The sequence below is a fragment of the Pinus tabuliformis genome, chromosome 9, assembly GCF_031772625.1.
Source record: "Pinus tabuliformis cultivar Carrire ecotype Pingquan chromosome 9, CPIR1, whole genome shotgun sequence".
Classification (NCBI taxonomy): Eukaryota; Viridiplantae; Streptophyta; class Pinopsida; order Pinales; family Pinaceae; genus Pinus; species Pinus tabuliformis.
In genome coordinates, this window is record NC_142307.1 from 541,889,657 (window position 1) to 541,910,444 (window position 20,788).

A 20,788-nucleotide genomic window follows, 5' to 3' on the forward strand; every position below is an offset into this window, starting at 1 on the left:
AGTACGAACTAGCTCCAGAGCTATCCTGCATTATTGAACCATCAAAGTACATAGTCCATATATTATTAACTATTAAATTGGTTCCTATACTATTATTAGTATTATGTACATCTATATTACATGATTCATTAGCACCAATTGGAGTACATGGAAGGAGCTCCAACTATGTATCAGATGGGATGGGTGATGATTGTGCTTGATAACACTCATTATTAGTTTCCAAAAAATAATTTCCAAAGATCAAATTGGAAAATGAAATAGGTTCATTATGACCATCAAGTGGTGTCATAATATATTTCATGTATGATTCACTCTCCACTTGAATATGGTTGTTTCTATCCTTATATGGAAGCCAAAAGTGTGACCAACCTGTGGAAAAATACCCTTGTAATTTACTAGACCAGTATCTACTCAGGAGTACACCATAGGCTTTAGGGATGTCCATAATTACAATTTTTATACATTGGTGTACTTGGTGATTAGATGATAATCAAATAATAACATTCGTTAGTTCACCAATAGCTTGGACAAGAGATCTATCCAGATGAATGATTTGTGCATCGGTTTACTCCCATTTAGCGTTAATTTTTTTAGCAACAGATAATGGCATTACATTCACAGATGCATTGGAATCGACTAAACATTTATGGGCATTGTAATTAAAGATTTGGAAAGTTAAAAAAAAATGGGGGGTAAAAATTTTTAGCATCTAAAGTTACAACGTTAACTATAGATTTGAGAGTTCCATAAGACTTACCAGACACCCTTTGAGAAGAAGAATCTTTTTCACCTAATGAAGGTTGTAAAAAGGATTGAACAAGTAGTTCTCATTGGCCTGCTATCTTCGTGAGATCAAACATGGAGATGTTAACAAGAGCTCTCATAAAGTCTTCAACAATATTATAATCAATCGTTTCATTTTTAGCAGGAAGTACTAAAGTGTCTGGAGGTGTAGCCTTATTTGACACTTCTGAAGTGATGGATTTGTTTTTCCTTCTGGTGGGAGTGTTCTTAGAAGTAGTACCATTTCCAAACTTACTTTGTGCACTTTGAGAATGATTGGTTGTCGGTGAAATCCTTCTTACCAGTTTCTCCTTCGATTTTTGTCTCTTCATCTCTTGTTTAGAAATAGACCCTTGAATCCTCAAGTTATATCGACCATTTTTTTTATGAGGAGGGGATTCACTTTGCGGCAGTGCTTCAACACTCTTCTTTTCAGCATTGAGAATAAAATCAAAAGAATTAAGTGCATGTCCAATACATTTACTTTCCTCAGTCGATGTAGGTTCATTTGTTTCTTATATTTTCTCAAATTTCTCATCTTCTAGTAACGTATCAACAATGCGTGTGGTCAGAGCATTCATGTTGTGGTTCCATTGTGGGAATGTTTTCTCTGAATTCCATTTCTAATGGAAGGAACAATAGTTATCCATGTCTATACTTTCAATATTCAACACAACATTCGAACTCTGGAAAGATTTAGTCGACTAATTATTGTTGTTGGTATTCCTCCTAAATGAAAAATACTTGGGAGGCTTGCTATTGGTAGAAGCCTCGCTAGACCTTCTCTTTAATTCTAAAACTTCGTTCATGAGTTCTTTTAAATACCTGATCAAGCTTTCAATATCCACAGAATCCCTTTCTTTAGCCTTGCTTGATGAAGGCTAAAAATTCTTGCCAGACTCCTTGGAGTCTTTAGATTCATCATCATCTTTAATAACTCCAAAGTCATGCAAGTCTTTCTCCACGTGATTACTTCTACAAATTTTACAATCATTGTATCCTTTGTAGCTCGTTTAACAAAAGAGGAAATGTTTGTGGGCAAGCCAATTTTATAGTAATCAATAGTAATTGAATCGTGAGGTTGTGTATATGGGGTAAACTTGTTCAATATGTGATTAAAAATTTGATTGAAATCCTTAACTTTCTCCTTTTCCCCCATATTACTATTTATGAACTCTTTTAATAACATGGATAGAATCTTTCTAGCAAAAAATGTATTCCAAAACAGTTTCTTAAACTCCCTCCATCCATGGATTAAATTGACAAGCAGACTATGGTACCATGTTGTTGCTCTACTTTCTAATGTAAAAGGAAAATTCCTACAAGTAACAACATCGTATCATACCTCTAACATATGTAGATGCATGTAGAAATCATCAATATGGTCTTCTACCTTAGTCTTCTTATCGAGATCGAACTTTCATAACAATTTTTCTGGTTGTCTGGGAATTCTATGAAGGTTATCAAGAAGAGCAAGTGGCGCTTGGGCCATCCAATCCAAGTTCTGATCATCCATGCCTTCATCTATTTTCTCTTCCTCCTTTTCTAAATCTGATGAGCCTTCTCCTTCACTATTTAAACAGTCATTAAACTCAAAATTAGCTCATGGTTTTTCTTCTTCAGAAAGAAAAATATCTTCCTCGTACTCTTCGTGAATGGGTGAAAGTGTCTCTTGATGAACTATGTATTCTGAAGACTCTAGAAACTCCTCAAGAATGACGAAAAACAAATCTTCCATTGATGTAACCAACACACCAGTTCGAGTTGTTTCTTTCTTCTTAGAATGATGAGGAAGATTATGAGCAACAAGGAGTAAAACGATAGCTTTCGCAAACCGAAGGGTGATAGGTCGAATGGCCTGGAGTTATTCGTAGGTAACCTCATAGGCTAACTCTGGACCAGTTTGAGAAGGCCCTCCTACTTTGGGAATAGGAGTTGGGATAGTTCTTGGGATATTACTGTCTTTTCTAGAAGATGAATGATTAGGATGTGTAGAGTTATCAGCCATAAAAAGTTGGCTTCCCTCATATCACCAGAATGTTGACGGTGCTGGATACCACCAACATACAAGGGATCTCGTCGATATAAGGTCCCAATTATACCTCACAATGTTTGATGTAGGAGTCCCATTTGGAAATATGGCCTGATTGTTGTTTACTTGAAGGTTTTCCTTGGCTTATGAAATTAGCATGAGAGAGAAATGCACGTGTGCTTTTGAATGAGCAAGAGAGTGTGCCTTGTGAAAGTTCAGTTGTATATGTATCTAGGTTATTTCACTACAAGGGGGGGAAGTGAGCTTTTAAAAGAGAAGTAATAGTATTAATTGGAGACACACGCACATAAATGAGAAAGAAACATTAGACATCAAGTGAAGTAGTTCACATAGATGCAACGATCATTAAAATCATTACAATACATTTCCAACAAGTTAAGTTCCAAAGTCATTGAAATAGTTTAATTAATTTAGTACATGTGAAAGGAAATATGAATCATAAACATTACAAGAGTAGTCTTAAAACATTCACAATCCATGCATGAAAACGTGTTACCCAAATGGCTTCAATTATTAAGAAAATTATTATGAATTAACGTGGACTTTACCCTTAATAATGGCATTGACCTAGGATAACAAGACTCTAGGTAGAATAATTTAATAATTTGTTTGGGATTAAAAATTATTTAGTAGTTATAGAGTATTCAATAAACATATATTACTTTATATAACTTATTATTTTAATGACCATTATATTTAAATATTGAATATGATATATTTTAAAGAACTAAATAATGGAATTCTAAATTACCAATGGACCATTAAGTTATTATTACATAATTTCCTAATGTAACTAAATTATAAAAATAATAGTGATCTATTACCATTCACTTATATTTAAATAATAATTGAATAATAATAAATCATTTGATATATATTATATAATGACCATTATAATTAAAATATTCTCTTAATATTTGAAACAATATTAATAATATATCCATTTATCTTTAAACTAACAAATGAATTCAATCATTTAATAATATATCTATTTATTATTAATATTAAATAATTATTATTTAATAATATATTTGAATAGTAATAAATCATTATATAATGACCATTATAATTAAAATATTAATATTATACTAGAGATTTGAAATAATATTAATAATATATCTATTTTTAAATTAATTTATTATTATTCAATTATTTAAATAATAAATAATAATAAATCATTTAATATATAATGACCATTATAATTATAATATTCATATTATACTATAGATTCTATTAAGAGAAATAATATTAATAATATATCTATTTATTTAAATTAACAAATGAATTCTTTTTTACCAATTTTAACTTTTTCTAGAAAATATTAATTAACTATTTTAGTGATTTGACCAGGTTCATTAGGTCAAATTAGCCGTTAGAATTTTAGCCGTTGGAGTCTCTGCACACTATATTTAATCGAGCTAAGCCAGATTGGTTCTTCAACTTGTCCTAACGATGAACCCACTGGTTGGTTCGAAACGCGTCGACAAAAGATTGGTTATGTGATTTTGCCGAAGACTATCTTACAATGTTATGGATCACAAAAGTCTAAATTCCTTAAAAATTTCCATGTTACATAAGTATAATGAACATCACTAGCTCCAATAATGGAGCGTCAGAGCCACTACTTTCTCCCAATAAGTATTATCTCTGTAACACCCTCCTCCCACATCCACCAAAGTAACCATGCCAACAGGGGTAAACATGATACAAGAGGCTACTATGATCAAATTCGACCTCCTATGTGACCTTAAGGAAGTTGAATAGAAAAAACATCACACACAGTCATCCAACATCATCAGCAAGAGAAAAGTCATCCACTCAGATAGAATGTCCCTAGGTCCCACTATTGTTCTAGATATCTTAGGCCAAAGTGATCTCTTGTTATGGGCAAGGGAGCGACCAATAACCTAAATCCTCTCTCACAGGATTTCCCACCAATGACCAGAGACTCAAGTTGTCAATTCTGTGCCAATGACCCCAGGATTTAAGCCACTTTTTCAGGCCCAGAGCCCAGACCACTGCCTAGAATGGAATGATAACTTGAAATTAGTAAAACTACAGGGAAACAATGATGCAAAATAAATAAGTTGAACAAGGCCATAACCAGACCCCTACTAGCGATGACATGCATTTCGACAAACATGTCATCAATATGTAACCTACAGGTGTAAACGACATAATTAAGTGTAGGGATCTCATACTTATCTGAAAATCGTTATGAACCATTTTTTCCTCATGTCATTTGTTGCATATTCATCTATTAGGTCATAGACACTTTATCCATTCATATACAAATAAAAACATGCTGAGAGCCATATATATTTGTTCTCATAAAATGTACATATAACTAGCATAATAGGAATAGAAATACCATAAACATATCAGCCATTAAAATCCACATATACATCAGTACATTTACACTTGAACATCAAGGGAATGAATTTCTCATTAATGAATGCAATGAACCAACTGGAGATGGGACTACCACGTTCCATACGACCATAGATTGGCTCAACCAAGTCTCTCTCTATCCAATCACCCTCGTGCCATATTCCAAGCATGAGTGTGGGACTCAAACCAAAAGAACTCAACCAGGGCTTACCGAGGCTAAACTACCTCACCCTCATCAATAGAAACCAGGCTTTATCGTAATCCATCCTGGATCACTAGGCCAGCACAATGAACACATCATAATAGACTTTGTTGTGATCTCCACCCGATCACTAGGCCAAACAAGCATGGATTCCACAGTATTTCTCCACCTACACCATAAGGAATTTTCTTGTATCCTAGTCTCTTAGGTTTTACTGCAATCCAAACCCGAATCATTAGGCCCTAAACCGAGACCCGCTCTCCAGGCTTTACCACATATCCGAAACCTGGGATTACTAGGCCCAACAGAGAGAAAACCACCTCTTGGCTTTACTGTATATCTTGCCATTTACCAGCAAGGATTCCTAGGTCCACTGAGGCAACACAATCCTGGCTTTAACACAACCCACAGTCTGGATTAGGGGGCACTAGGCTAGTGGCTTTACCATGATCCACATTCTAGTTCAGGGACCATTAGGCCATGTGCTCTATCATTCGGAGATCCACCCCACTCAGCTTCAAATCCATCCGACAATCCAGCTCAACCAAAACATGAGAACCCCATCACACCATGACTATCTGGAAATGGAAAGGGTAGGCTGAAAACATTGTTACACCTAGAAAAAACCCATGCCACAACAGCGAAAGAACCACATGCAATACCATGCATTCTAAATCTAGCAAGGAAAATACACATGTAAGTCGATACCTACAATGAAGCTTGTTGTAAATGCTTGATCCTACCTTTCCCCGCCTTAACTTTGCTTCCTCTTGCCTTCCTTTCCTTTCTTGATCCAATGCCAAAATGCTCCAAGAAAACTCTAAGTGTCCAAGAGTGAGAGAGAGAGAGTAATGAGAGAGCTCCAAAGCTAAATTGGCAAAAGGTTAATCTGACAAAAAAATACCAACTGATCCTTAGAAGCCTTTTTATGAATGAGACCTCTATTTTCTTCATTTTCCATGAATTTCCTTCAATTTCCTCCTCACCTGCAACATGTGACCTTTCACCTCCTTTTTCTCCTAATCTCCATTATTTTGATAAATAAATGTGCCAAAAGTGTCATTTTTCCTTTCCAAAGCCTTAGTCATTGCCTTTGCCAATTTCCTTAGCCATAAACAACCAAATGAACATCCCCTAGGATGTCTTGCCCAACATTAAGCTTGGAATAAGTGTCCCATCGACCATGGTTATTGTTTTTAACTTTTATTACATGTGTTAGTGTCAGCCTTTACAGACTTCCTCCAGTGATCAAATGTGCTCTTACAAAGTGGTCTCAGAGTTTCCAAGTCAAATTTTGTCATTTCAGTGAGTCTTCAAGCAAAATTTGGTCACTAGGCATTAGGTCTAGGGTTTGCCCAAATGGCAGTCCATGTCATTATTCAGCTGAGTTTATCATCATTCAGAGGGTTGTCATTATCATCTCAGTGTCTAATGAGTCATTTCACACCTTGTTCATGCTTCAGTTGTGCCTAGGCAAGGTCATTTCCCTCTCCTAGGGTTTTGAAGGCAATTTCTCTTGGATGGTCAAATCACCGGCAAAACTTGTTTCCTGATGTTCATACACCTTCCCCTATCCTTAAAGTACCTTATCAAACACTTCCCATCCCTTAGATCTGCCAAATTCCTCATTTTTGCACAAACCCTAGTTTCTAGCTACAACTTGGCAATTTTCTAGGTTTGGCCTGTGTTTTGCCCTTTTCGACCCCTTCCCCTCACTCAATCTCTGAGATTCCACTTTCCCCTACTTCCTAACATCCCTCCATACTCCCACAAATTTCCCCAAGAATTTAGAAGCCCCCTACCCCCTTCATTTCGCTCCATTTCGACAAAATCCCTTGATTCACACATCGGGACAAGTTTCACTCAAAAGCTGTTTCTGAGCAATCAAAGATGAATTTTGCAAAACTGAGAGAGGTTTTTGTCCACAACATGCCAAGGAAGAAAAACCTCTTTCACTTTTTACACAGGTGTCATGGTTTGAGAGAAATGTCAAAAATACCGGCGAGAACGAAGGTGCTCCAAGGACGGTTGGCCAAAGCACAAAAAACGAAGGAAAACGCCCGATCCACTCCAAATTTTGGCCAAAGCCTCTTTGACTGAGCATGGTACTTGATTGGGGACTCCCAGCCCAAATTTCAAGAAATTTGGAGAAAATTTTGTCATTTGTGAATTTTTTGTGCAATTTACAGGTTTTGGCCATTGGAGTGGTCTCACCCCCCACGCGACCACTCGGGAGGACTGCTCAGAATCACAAAAAGTTGACATTTTTGGAAAGGGCATGCAAAAAATAGAATTACCTATACTTGGGGTCAACTTGATTTTGAGATTTGGGCCTCCAAAAGCTCAAAATACATCAAAATTTTGACTTTCTGCCCACTTTTTGAGTTGCAGAAAGTGACCTTGGGAGAATTGACTTTTGAGGGGTCAAATCAACTCCAAATCCAGAAATTCCACTTGGGAGGGAAAGTAGACACACAGAGCTTTCCAATGAGCCATCTTGAACTTGATTTGGACAACTGGAACCCACTCAAAAAGTGCTGCAAAGGGGCGCGACCACTTGAGCTAAAATTGCCAGTTTTGACTTTTCAGGCCTGCAAACTTTGTTTTTTACCTTGATTGATCATTTGTACTTGTAAATGATGGATGTATGGATAATTTTCATGGCACATTGATATATTTAATCTCTCTTAACCCTTCTAGAAGTTTCCTTGATGTAAATAGTGAATATTTAATGCATGGATGAGTTAGCTAAGTTTTAGAGGCAAGTTGTTTTGACTGCCTATTATCTAGTGCTAAGTTTAGAATTAGTTCAAACTGCTCCTAGGAAGCTGAGCTCGACCCCTAGAGGTGGGGAAAGGAGTTAGATGGTCTATATTATGCCTTCTCTTGCTCATTTTCATGGTTGGACTCTTGTGGGAGAAGCATTATTGTATATTGTACATCTATTACTGCAATTTAAGGAAAAGGAAGGCCAGGGTTTTGCAGACATCATTGTGGATTCTTGTGGATTGTTGTGTTGATGGTGTGTTCTCTACATGTTATTGTAAGTGTGTTTATGTGTTCCATCTCTTTCTTTGCTGCTAATTGAACAGATGAAGTGATAAAGTTTGAATTCATGCATGCCATGCTCAGCTTTTAATTTTGTTCAATATCTATGTTTTCCACTGTCTAAAGAGGATTCAAAGTTGTTGTTTGCCCTCTTTAGCTCCTCCTCTATCATTCCTGATCATCCATCTCAGATTAAGGCATCAGCACTCACTCCTACCTTGCCCCAAAGATCCCCCTGCAAAAACTGAGCCCAATCCCCGCACCCTGAATTGCACTCCCTCCAATTGCCACCAAAAACCCCAAAAATCTTTAAATCAACCTCCCTTATCAATTTACTAGCCTAAAATCTTTATTCCTAATTGGTCAGCTTATCATATTGAAAGATCTACCGAATCTGACCCGAGAGAGCCTTCTCATACCTCGTAGGGCTAGCTACGAGGTGAAATGGTTTGATGTAGCCTTGAGAGTTTGTCTATCTCAGCCTAGGTGAGTTCCAAGCGCTAACAACATGAATTTTCCCCAGGGTTGTTACAGGCCCCTTCCCCTTAGGGGACACCGTCCTCGGTGTTCAATCACATATATATACGTCAACAACTCGCTAAAATAAGACATACTGCTTATGGATCTTTATAATATATCTCGATGTTGTATTTACAATGAAATATATGCTCAAAACAAAACATCATGACAGCATACCACATAGTGGAGCTTTATAACACATCTCATTACAATATTTACAATGATCATCCTACTGAGTGCCAATCCACATAGCATCATAACATCATGATAACATAACCACATGATAACATAGTAACATGATAACATAACCATAATGACATGACACTCATACCACATAGTGGAGCTTTATAACATAGATCATGGCAGTCTTGACATCCATACACATATGTACATATAGCAACATCATCATAACTATATATACCAAAACATATACCAAAGCATATATCAAAACATATACTAAAGACCATATCTAAGCATATATCAAAACATCATATCAAAGCATATACCAACCATCATAAAGAACATAACAAACCACTATAAAGCATATACCAAACCACCATAAAGCATATACCAAACCACCATATCGAAGTTGCTTTGCCTCAACCGAAAAACAAGGATACATAGCCTGCATCTTATCTGCCATCTCCCACGTAGCTTCATCAGGCCCAAATTGCTTCCATTCCACCTTAACTTGCTCGATTGCTTAGTTCCAGAGCATGAGCAGCTTTTTCTACAATATACATTGAGGCTTTGGTTGGAATTTTCCATCTGGTTCCACATGCAATAAAAACCATTCAAGCACATGATCATCATCCTTAACATACTTCTTAAGCAAAGATACATGGAAAACATCATGGACTTTCACTGTCAGAGGAAGTGCAAGTCGATAGGCTACTAGCCCAATCCTCTCAATGATACTGAAGGGTCCACAAATCCGTGATGCCAACTTGGTACATGATCCAATCAGCAAGGAGCTCTTCTTTGGTTTGATGTGAAAGTACACCTATTCCACGACCTGGGACTCCTTGAACAATATGTTCTTGTCTGCATAACTCTTCTGCCTATCCTGTGTTGCCTTTAGATTCTTCTTGATCACTTGCATTTCTTGTTCCATGTCTGCCAACATATCTGGTCCAATCAATACCCTGCTAACCAGATCACTCCAATTGATAGGAGTGTTACAACTTGTCCATACAATGCCTCAAAAGGAATCATCCTCAATAACTCCTGATAATCATTGTTGTATGTGAACTCTACCAAAGGGAGAAACTCTTCCCACTTTCGTTGTTGATGCATCACATACATCCTCAACATGTCCTCCAATATCCTGTTGACCCTCTCTATCTGTCCATGTGTCTGTGGATGATAAGTCATGCTGAAGGTCAATTTTGTGCCCAAACCTGCAAATAACTCCTTCCAAAACTCGGAAGTGAACTTCACATCCCTGTCTGACACAATCTTCTTTGGAACACCATGTAACCTGACCACATCTCTGATGAATGCGTGTGCCACATCACTAGATGAGAACGTAGACTTCACCAGAATGAAGTGTGCAACCTTTGTTAACTTGTCCACAATAACCATAATGGAATCATGTTTCTTCACTGTCTTAGGAAACCTGTGATGATATCCATGGAAATCACCTCACATTTCCACTCTGGAATCGTGATCGGCTGTAGCAATCCACCTAGATGTGTACATTTTGCTTTCACTTGCTGATAGTTGAAACACCTCGCCACAAACTCTACTACATCCCTCTTCAAATTCGGCTAATAATAATATCTCTTCACTGTTGTCAGTGTCTTCTAATAACCTGGGTGATCTGAATATGGTTTTGCATGAAACTCCCTCAAGATCACCTTCTTGAGCACACTGTTATCTAGTATATATATCCTGTCTCGGAACTTGACCGATCCATCTACTGTAAGATAATAATCCATACCATGTGCACCTACACCTATACCTATACCTATACATTTGCATGTACCTTTACTACCACCTGTACATGTACCACTACATGTACATGTACATGCACTTGTTCCAACCTATGCACAATCTCCATATACTTGACATCTTGCTGACCTGCCTACAAGATCCTATCCTGTAATTTTGTCCCATAGGAGATCGTAGATGCCAAGTGATTTACCTGTACCTGTCTGCTGAGAGTATCTTCCATCCTATTCTCTTTACCTTTGATGTACCTGATCTCAAAATCAAACTCGTTGATCGTGGCCAACCATCTAGCATGCCTACTATTCAAATTCAGTTGGTCAAACAAATACCTCAACCCAATGTGATCACTCATAAGTACAAACCTCATGCCTAGAAGATAGTGTCTCCACATCTTCAATGCATGTATGATCACTGATAACTCAAGATCGTGTGTCAGGTAGTTCTACTCGTGCTTGTTTAGTTTATGGGACTCATAGCATACCTCTTGTCCATCCTGCATAAGGACTCCACCAAGCCCTCTCTTGCAAGCATATCTGCATACCACAAATTCCTTGTCGAGATCCGCAATCTGTAACACTGGTGCATATGTCAACAACTACTTAAGTTACTCAAAGCTAGACTCACACTCCTCTGTCCATTTAAACTTCTTACCTTTCCACTACAATTATGTGATAGGATAAGAAACCTGCGAGAAGTTCTTGATGAACATCCTATAATATCCTTCAAACCCATGAAAGATCTCACCTCATCCACACTCTTAGGAGCTACCCACTCCACGATGGCCCTTATCTTCTCTGGATCTACTACAATTCCCTCCTTGGAGAAAACATGTCCCAAGTAATGTACCTCCGTCTCAAAGAAACTACACTTGTTGAGCTTAGCATACAACTGATTCTCTCACAAAAACCTCAACACTATTGTTAAATGCTTGGCATGTTCTTCCTCATTTTTAGAATATACCAATATATCATCAATGAACACAATAACAAACTTATCCAAATACAAATGCAACACACTATTCTTCAAGCACGTGAATGTAGTTGGAGCATTAGTCAAGCCAAATGGAACAATACACAAACTCATAATGTCCATACCTGGTCCTGAATGGAGTCTTGTAAATGTCCTCCTCTTTGATGTGCACCTGATGGTATCTAGATCTCAAGTCAATCTTCAAAAACACGTTGCTCCCTTCAGTTGATCAAACAATTCGTCAATCCTCGACAAAGGGTGCCTATTCTTGATAGTCACTTTGTTCAACTTCTTGTAGTCAATGCATAATCTGAGAGTACCATCTTTCTTCCTTAAAAACAATAATAGTGCGCTCCAAGGTGATACACTTGGCCTAATGTATTCCTTATCCAACATTTCCTTCAACTGTAGCTTTAACTCAACTAACTCATGTGTGCTCATCCTGTAAGGTGCTTTCGATGTTGGAGATGCCCCTAGCACTAACTCAATAGAAAATTCTACCTCCTTGTGAGGTGGAAACTCTGTAATGTCCTCAAGAAAAACATCCTGAAACTGTTGCAAAACTAGGTACCTATTCAACACATTTTCATCCTCAACCTCCTTACCCTTATCACCAGAAATGTGTACAGCAAATAGCTTACACCCTTTCCTGTGGCTACACCTTGCTTGCATAGTTATCATCATCCTAACTGATGTGGCTTTCTTCTTACCCTATAAGACTCTTAGTTATCCATTTTCATCAACACACTCTATAGCTTTGGCCTAACAGTCTACCTTGGTTCTATGAAGATACAACCAATCCATGCCCAACAACATAATGTATGATCCAAACAGTAATACACTTAAATGTGTTGCGATAGGCATACAATTCAAATAAAATTATCAATCTCTTACCCAATGATGAACTCACTTCTTAGTACCTGTAGCCAACTGCACTAACCAAGACTCTGCATGCAATTCCTTATTCAAACCACACTTATCCACTAAGTCAGGACTAACATAGTGACAATAGAAATAGCTTGATCACAAATCTTACTGTCCATCTCAATGATAGATGCCCGGTGTTCTGCATGTTGGTTTTCCACTACCGCATAGATATGTGGAATACTCTGACCAAAATCCCCAAAGGTCTACGCGTCATGTGCAATGCATATCTAAGGCCTACCACCTTGATTATGTGGACAATATCTCCTAAGGTGCTCCTTACCGCATGTCCAACACTCCAACCGACCAGTGCCCTCAACTCTATGTTGTTGTTGCTGTTGTGACCCATGTCCCTTTCTAGTTGCATTAAATCTCTTTTACGGTGCCAAATTTTCTTTATCATCTGCATGCGAAGGCCTTGTCCTCTTAGGCTGCCATTTACCTTTACCTTTGTCCTTTCCTTTCCATCCATGTTGAGATTCATTTTTACACTTTGATTTTTCATAGCAATGCTTCAGTTTCCCAGTAACTTTCTCAAGTGACTGAGGCTCATCATACTCAATTTGATCTCTAAATTCTAATGGAAAACCACTGACAAATCACTAAACTTTAGCCTTCTCATTAGTAAGATACGGTACATACCTCAATAGCTCCAAAAACTTGGTCATGTATTCTTTGTGTGTCATTGATCCCATCTTTCAATCATAGAATTATTTTGCCTTACTATCATAGTACCTCTCTAACAAGTATTTATTCCTAAAAATCCTCGTGAACTCCCGCCAACTCAAGACATATGTCCTAATATCTCTAACCCGCTTCACATCTTCCCACCAAATGTTTGCTTTACCTTTCAAGCCGAAGATAGCTACTATGGCCTTCATGTTATCAATGTAATCATGCAACTCAAAGATTTTGTTCATCCCAAGTATCCAAGCCTCTGCATCTTCCGACTTCTTCACATCTCCATCAAAAGCAGGTGGCTTTGCTTTCTTAAACTCATCAAGCAAGTATCCCCTATCATTTCTCCTATAATTATGATAGTGATAAAAATCATGATGTTTATCGGAACCAAAACTAGAATAGTACATGTATTCATCACCCCTCCTATCCGAAGTATCCATCAACCTACCTTCTCTCACTATGTCAGATATATCCAACCCGTTTCTACCAGGAGATCTACTACCATATGCCCCATTAGTTCTATCCTCATGTCCATGGCTAATCTGAAGCGACCCTTGTTGCTACAAGTCTGACAAACTTTGAAGAAGCATAGCATTGACCTATGCTTGTTTCTCTTGTGCTTGTATGATCTAGTCATATCTACCTTACAACCCCTTATTTCTTCTTTTAAGCTTCTCAGTGTAACTTCCAAGTCGAAGTGTTCCTAACACCATATTATTCTTCAAATTCATAGAGAGAGTCTTTGTAGTCAACCATCTTGCTATCCATTTGATATTTCTTCCTGCAATGCATAATATGTCAGGTAAAACAAATCATAATAAATCACGTACCTCATTATAGCTCGGGGAGGATGCTTCTTCTGCAAGATCACCAAATCATCCTGATACATGTATAACATAATCATAACAGCATATATACATACGCAAATGAATGTATAAACACATAAACATCACTCTAGTTATGGTCCAGTCCTCAATTCAAGGCCATATCAACAATGCATGTTATGACCTCATGCATGACAACAACCATTACTCCATTGTACGCATTGCCACATGCAACCATCAATATGTATAAGCAATGCCTAATCAACTACACATACGCATAAACGCATGTAGTCGAACATAAGCGATCAATTCTTGTAATCAACCTACAATATTGATACATGTAATAAAAATATTCAATAATATAACCTAACATATAAGGATGTAAGTAGGGGACATATAATCAACATGTAAGTGACATATAAATATATGCAACCAATCATATAATCATGACAATGCATTCCATGAATCAATATCAATTTCTTCATGACAACCATACTACAACCATAATCAAGTAATTACAACAAGCACATGAAATGCAAGTGTAAGAGACACACATGCAACTGGAATGCATGCATGACCAAGACACACCACCCATCTAGTCCGAGAGTTGAACCATGCTCTAGTACCACTCTATAACACCCTCCCACATCCACCCAAGTAACCATGCCACATGAGACCAGATGCTGCTATAATCAGATTTGACCTCCTATGTGACCTTAAGGAAGTGGAATCGACGAAACATCACACACAGTCATCCAACATCATCAACAGAACCCTCAAGAGACAAGTCAGCCACTCAAATAACCTGTCCCTAGTTCCCACTTTTTTTTCTATATCTCTTATGCCAAAGTTCTCTCATGCTATGGGAAATGGAGCGACCAACATCCTAAAGTCTCTCTCACAAGTTTCCCTGCCAGCAACCAGAGACTCAATTTGCCAATTCTGTGCCAGCGACCCTAGGATTTAACCCACTTTTTCAGGCCCATAGCCCAGGCCACTGCCCAGAATGGAATGATAGCTTGAAATCAATAAAAGTACAAGGAAACAATGATGCAAAAGGAATAAGTTGAACAAGACCACAACCAAACCCCTACTAGGCATGATAGGCATTTCGTCAAACATGTCATCAATATGCCACCTATAGGTGTAAACAACAGAATTAAGTGTAGGAATCTTATACTTATCTAAGAATCGTCATGAACCATTTTTTCCTCATGTCATTTGCTGCATATTCATCTATTAGCTCATAGACACTTTATCCATTCATATACAATTAAAAACATGCTGAGAGCCATACATAGTTGTTCTCATAAAATGCACATATAGTAGCATAATAAGAACAGAAATACCATAAACATATCATCCATCAAAATCCACATATGCGTTAGTACATTTACACATGAAAATCAAGGGAATGAATTTCTCATTAATGAAAGCAATGAACCAACCGGAGATGGGACTACCACGTTCCACCTGACCATAGATTGGCTTAGCCAAGTCTTTCTTCAGCCAATCACCCCCGTGCCATATTTCAAGCATGAATGTGGAACTCAAACCAAAATAACTCAACTAGGGCTTACCTAGGCTAAACCACCTCACCCTCATCAATAGAAACCAGGCTTTACCATAATCCATCCTGGATCACAAGGCCACAAAAATGAACACATGATAACATACTTTACCATGATCTCCACTCAATCACTAGGCCAAACAAGCATGGATGCCACCATATTTCTCCACCTACTCGTGAGGAATTTTCTTGTCTCCTAGTCTCTCAAGTTTTACCGCAATCCAAACCCAGATCACTAAGCCCTAAACCGAGACCCACTTTCTAGGCTTTACCGCATATCCCAAACCCAGGATTACTAGGCCCAATGGAGAGCAAACCACCTCTTGGCTTTACAATATATCTTGTCATTCACTGGCAAGGATTCCTAGGCCCACCAAGGCAACACAATCCCGGCTTTACCGCAAGCCACAGTCTGGCTCAGGGATCACTAGGCCAATGGCTTTACCATGATCCACAGTCTGGTTCAAGGACCACTAGGACATGTGCTCTATCATTCAGAGGTCCACCCCACTTAGCGTCGAATCCATCTGGAAATCTAGCTCAACCAAAACATGAGAACCCCATCACACCATGGCTATCCAAAAATGGAAAGGCTAGGCTGAAAACACTATTACACCTGGAAAAACCCATGCCACAACAGCAAAAGAACCACATGCAATACCATGCATGCCAAATCTAGCAAGGAAAATGCACATGCAAGTCGATACCTACAATGAAGCCTATTTTAGCTGCTTGATCCTGCCTTTCTCTGCTTGATCTTTTCTTCCTCTTGCCTTCTTTGCCTTTCTTGATCCAATTCCAAAATTCTCCAAGAAAACTCGAAGTTTCTAAGAGTGAGAGAGAGAGAGAGAGAATAATGAGAGAGCTCCAATGCTTAATTGACAAGAGGTTACCAACTGATCTTGAGAAGCTTGTTTATGAATGAGGCCTCTATTTTCTTCATTTTCCATTATTTTCCTTCAATTTCCTCCTCACATGCACCTTGTGACTTTTCACCTCCTTTTTCTCCTAATTTCCATTATTTTCATAAATAAATGTGCCAAAAGTGCCATTTTGCCTTTCCAAATCCTTAGGCATTGACTTTGCCTATTTCCTTAGCCATAAACAACCAAATGAACATCCCCTAGGATGTATTTCCCAACATCTAGCTTGGAATAATTGTCCCATCGACTGTGGTTATTGTTTTTAACTTTTATTACATGGAATTTTCACCAGGTCTATTACAGAACCCTCCCCCTTAGGGGACACCATTCTCGGTGTTCAATCACATATACCTCAGTGACCCGCTGAAAGAAGACATACTGCTTATGGAGCTTTACAATACAGCTTGATGCAGTATTTACAATGAAAGATCTTCTCAAAACAAAACATCATGACAACATGACAACATGCCGCATAATGAAGCTTTATAACACAGCTCATGGCAGTATTTACATCCATACACATATGTACATATAGCAACATCACCATAAATATATATACCAAAACATATATCAAAACATATACCAAAACATATACTAAACACCATATCTAAGCATATATCAAAACATCATCTCAAAGCATATATTAACCATCATAAAGCATATACCAAACCACTATAAAGCATATACCAAACCACCATAAAGCATATACCAAACCACCATATCGAAGCTTCTTTGCCTCAACCAGCAAACAAGGAAGGATACATATCCCGCATCTCTGTCATCTCCCATGTAGCTTCATTGGGCCCAAAGTGCTTCCATTGTACTTTAACTTGCTCGGTTCCGGAGCATGAGCACCTTTTTTTGCAATATACATTGAGGCTCCAGCTAGAATTCTCCAACTGGTTCCACTTGCAATACAACCCATTCAACCACATGATCAGCGTCCTTAACATACTTCTTAAGCAAAGATACATGGAAAACATCATGGACTTTCACTATCGAAGGTAGTGCAAGTTGATAGGCTACTGGCCCAATCCTCTCAATGATACTGAAGGGTCCACAAAACCATGGTGCCATCTTGGCACATGATCCAATCCACAAGGAGATCTTCTTTGGTTTGATGCACAAGTACACATGTTCCCCAACCTAGAACTCCTTGAACAACAATTTCATGTCTTCATAACTCTTCTACCTATCCTGTGTTTCCTATAGATTCTTCTTAATCACCTGAATTTCATGTTCCATGTCTGCCAACATATCTGGTCCAATCAATACCCTGCTAACCGAATCACTCCAACTGATAGGAGTCTTACAACTCTACCCATATAATGCCTGATTGTAATATGATATTTGTCATCTATTGGTGATTCCTTTTTGATACCTGTGGATGCTTCATTAAGCACAACATCAATGCATTCAACAATCTTTTGAAGTATTTTATTGTAACATTTGTATCCTTTGCTTCTAGAGGAGTATCCAAGGAGAATTCCTTCATCGGCTCTAGCTTCAAACTTTCCAATTTTATCATTATTATTTTTTATGTAACACTTACTTCCAAAAACTCTAAAATGCTTAACAATTGGAGGTTTACCGTACCAAAGTTCATAAGGCATTTTATCACTATTCACACGGATATGAGCTTTATTGAGAATAATTACCGCAGTATGTGTTGCTTCGCCCCAGAAGGTACGAGGTGTCTAGGACCCATCAAGCATGGCACATGCCATTTGTTGAATTATTCTATTCATTCTTTCTACTACCCCATTTTGTTGAGGAGTCTTAGCTATAGAAAATTGCCTCTTAATGCCATGTTGTTCACAAAAGTCGAAAAATTTGTTTGATATGTATTCTCCTCCCTTGTCAGATTTGAGACATTTGATTTTCAAGTCTAATTCATTCTCTACTAAAGCTTTGAAGACTATAAATTTGTCAAATGCTTCATCTTTATACTTTAATAAACCAATCCAGCACATTCTAGCAAAGTCATCAATAAATAAGATGAAATATTGTTCACGTCTAAGTGACATTTTCTTCACTGCAAATAAGTATGAATAAGTTCAAGAGGCCTACTTGCGTAACCTTCTTTGGCATTGAATTGTACCCAGGTTTGCTTACCGAATTGACATGATTTGCATATAGTATTTTTTGGTAGAGAGGTGTTTGTCAATTCACGAACTGTTCCTAGCTTGCTTGACTTGTGTATTTGACTAAAGATTAGATGTCCCAATCTTTTGTGCCATCACCAAACTTCTTATGCTTTGCTTAAGTGACATTGTTCTATACCGCCTTCCAAGACATAGACATTACCTGGAGTTCTTGTTCCTTTTATTATGGTTTTCCTGTATTGAGATTTTGGACCACACAATTCTTTGATCTGAAAACAATCTTATTCCCTTGGTCACACATCTGGCTAACACTTAACAATTTATGCTTCAACCCATCAACAAATAAAACATTTCTAGCTTTAACCTTTTCTTTTAACAATTTTCCTTTGATAGTAGCAAGTGTATTGTTCCCAAATGTTACGTTCTTTTCTTTCTTTATTTCATTAAATGACATAAACTTATCTTTATCACCTGTCATGTTTTTTGAGCATTCACTATCAATGTACCACAGATTTTCTTGATCCCTGCATATAAAGCTAGACCACAGTTCTTAGATTCAATTTTTTTCTTCTTCCATACCTTAGATGTTGTTTCCATTTGTCTATCCTGAGCTATTGATCATCCTTTGCTCCTGCACTCAGATTCTTTATGCCCAAAGTTATTGCAAAAGGAGCATTCAATTTCATATTGAAGAGGAGCTTCCCTAGTCATGATAGTTTTGTAAGCAACACATTGAGCAGCCTTATGACCAAAATTGTGACAAGGAAAACATTTTCCATTAAAGTAGAAGCGTCTGTGAGTATAGTACCTTCTAGGGTTGTTTTCCATTTGATTGAACCGAGAATATTTTACCTGGGAAGTATTTGGTCCTTTATTCTTTTGTTGTAGGATGGATTGATGTTGACTGCTTCTTTTTACTGCATTGTGATAGCTTCTTGTTTTTGTAGAATACTTTACAGTATTTGATGTTTCTTCACAGTATCCAAGACTTGTCTTTAAGAGGAGAGCATTGAACTTTGATGATTTCATCCAAGGTTTCAAATTCCTTTCACAAATCTAAGATTAAGATTTTTTCTTTCTCAAGTTCTTTCCTTAGACTAGATATTTCGCATTCTAGCTTCCCATTATGATCTTCCTTTTCTATGACTTGTTTCTTCAAAGTTTCTTCTGCTAATTTAGTTTCTTCCAAACTAATCTTAAGCTGAGATATTTCTTCAATAAAAATATCATTTTCTTCTAGGGCATCCATGAAATTATCATCAGACTCATCTTCAAATTCCATAAGTAATTGACATTCTTGACGAAACTCATCGTCTTCATCACTATCATTAGTGTATAGACAAGGAAATAGATCACATTTAGAACAAAAGTCCATACCTGATAATGCTTCTTCATTCTTGATCAATATAAAGCAGGGTGCTTCTCACTATTTTCTTCCATTCATTATTTTCTTCCTTTGAGTTGCTTTCTTCTTTTGCTTCTTTCCCATTGTTTGATGGATCTCCTTCACGCGATCAAGCTTCTACTGAAGGACCTGTTTTGAAACCAATTGTTGGGAAAAATACTGGGGGGCAGGGGCGAGTAAATCAGTATTTTCAAACCATTAAACTTTTTGATTTCATATCCTAATTTCTATACACAATTTTACTGAAGGGAACCCACGTGTGTACACGACTATTATTCATACAACTAGCGTATATACAGTAAAACATATTTTTCAATTAACTCATCTTTTTTTTATCTTGAGTCATTGCATCAGTACTTCATTAAGTATTAAATAAACAGTAACCATGTGCATTAAGAACAAAATAAACCATCACACATGAACACCATGATTTAAGGT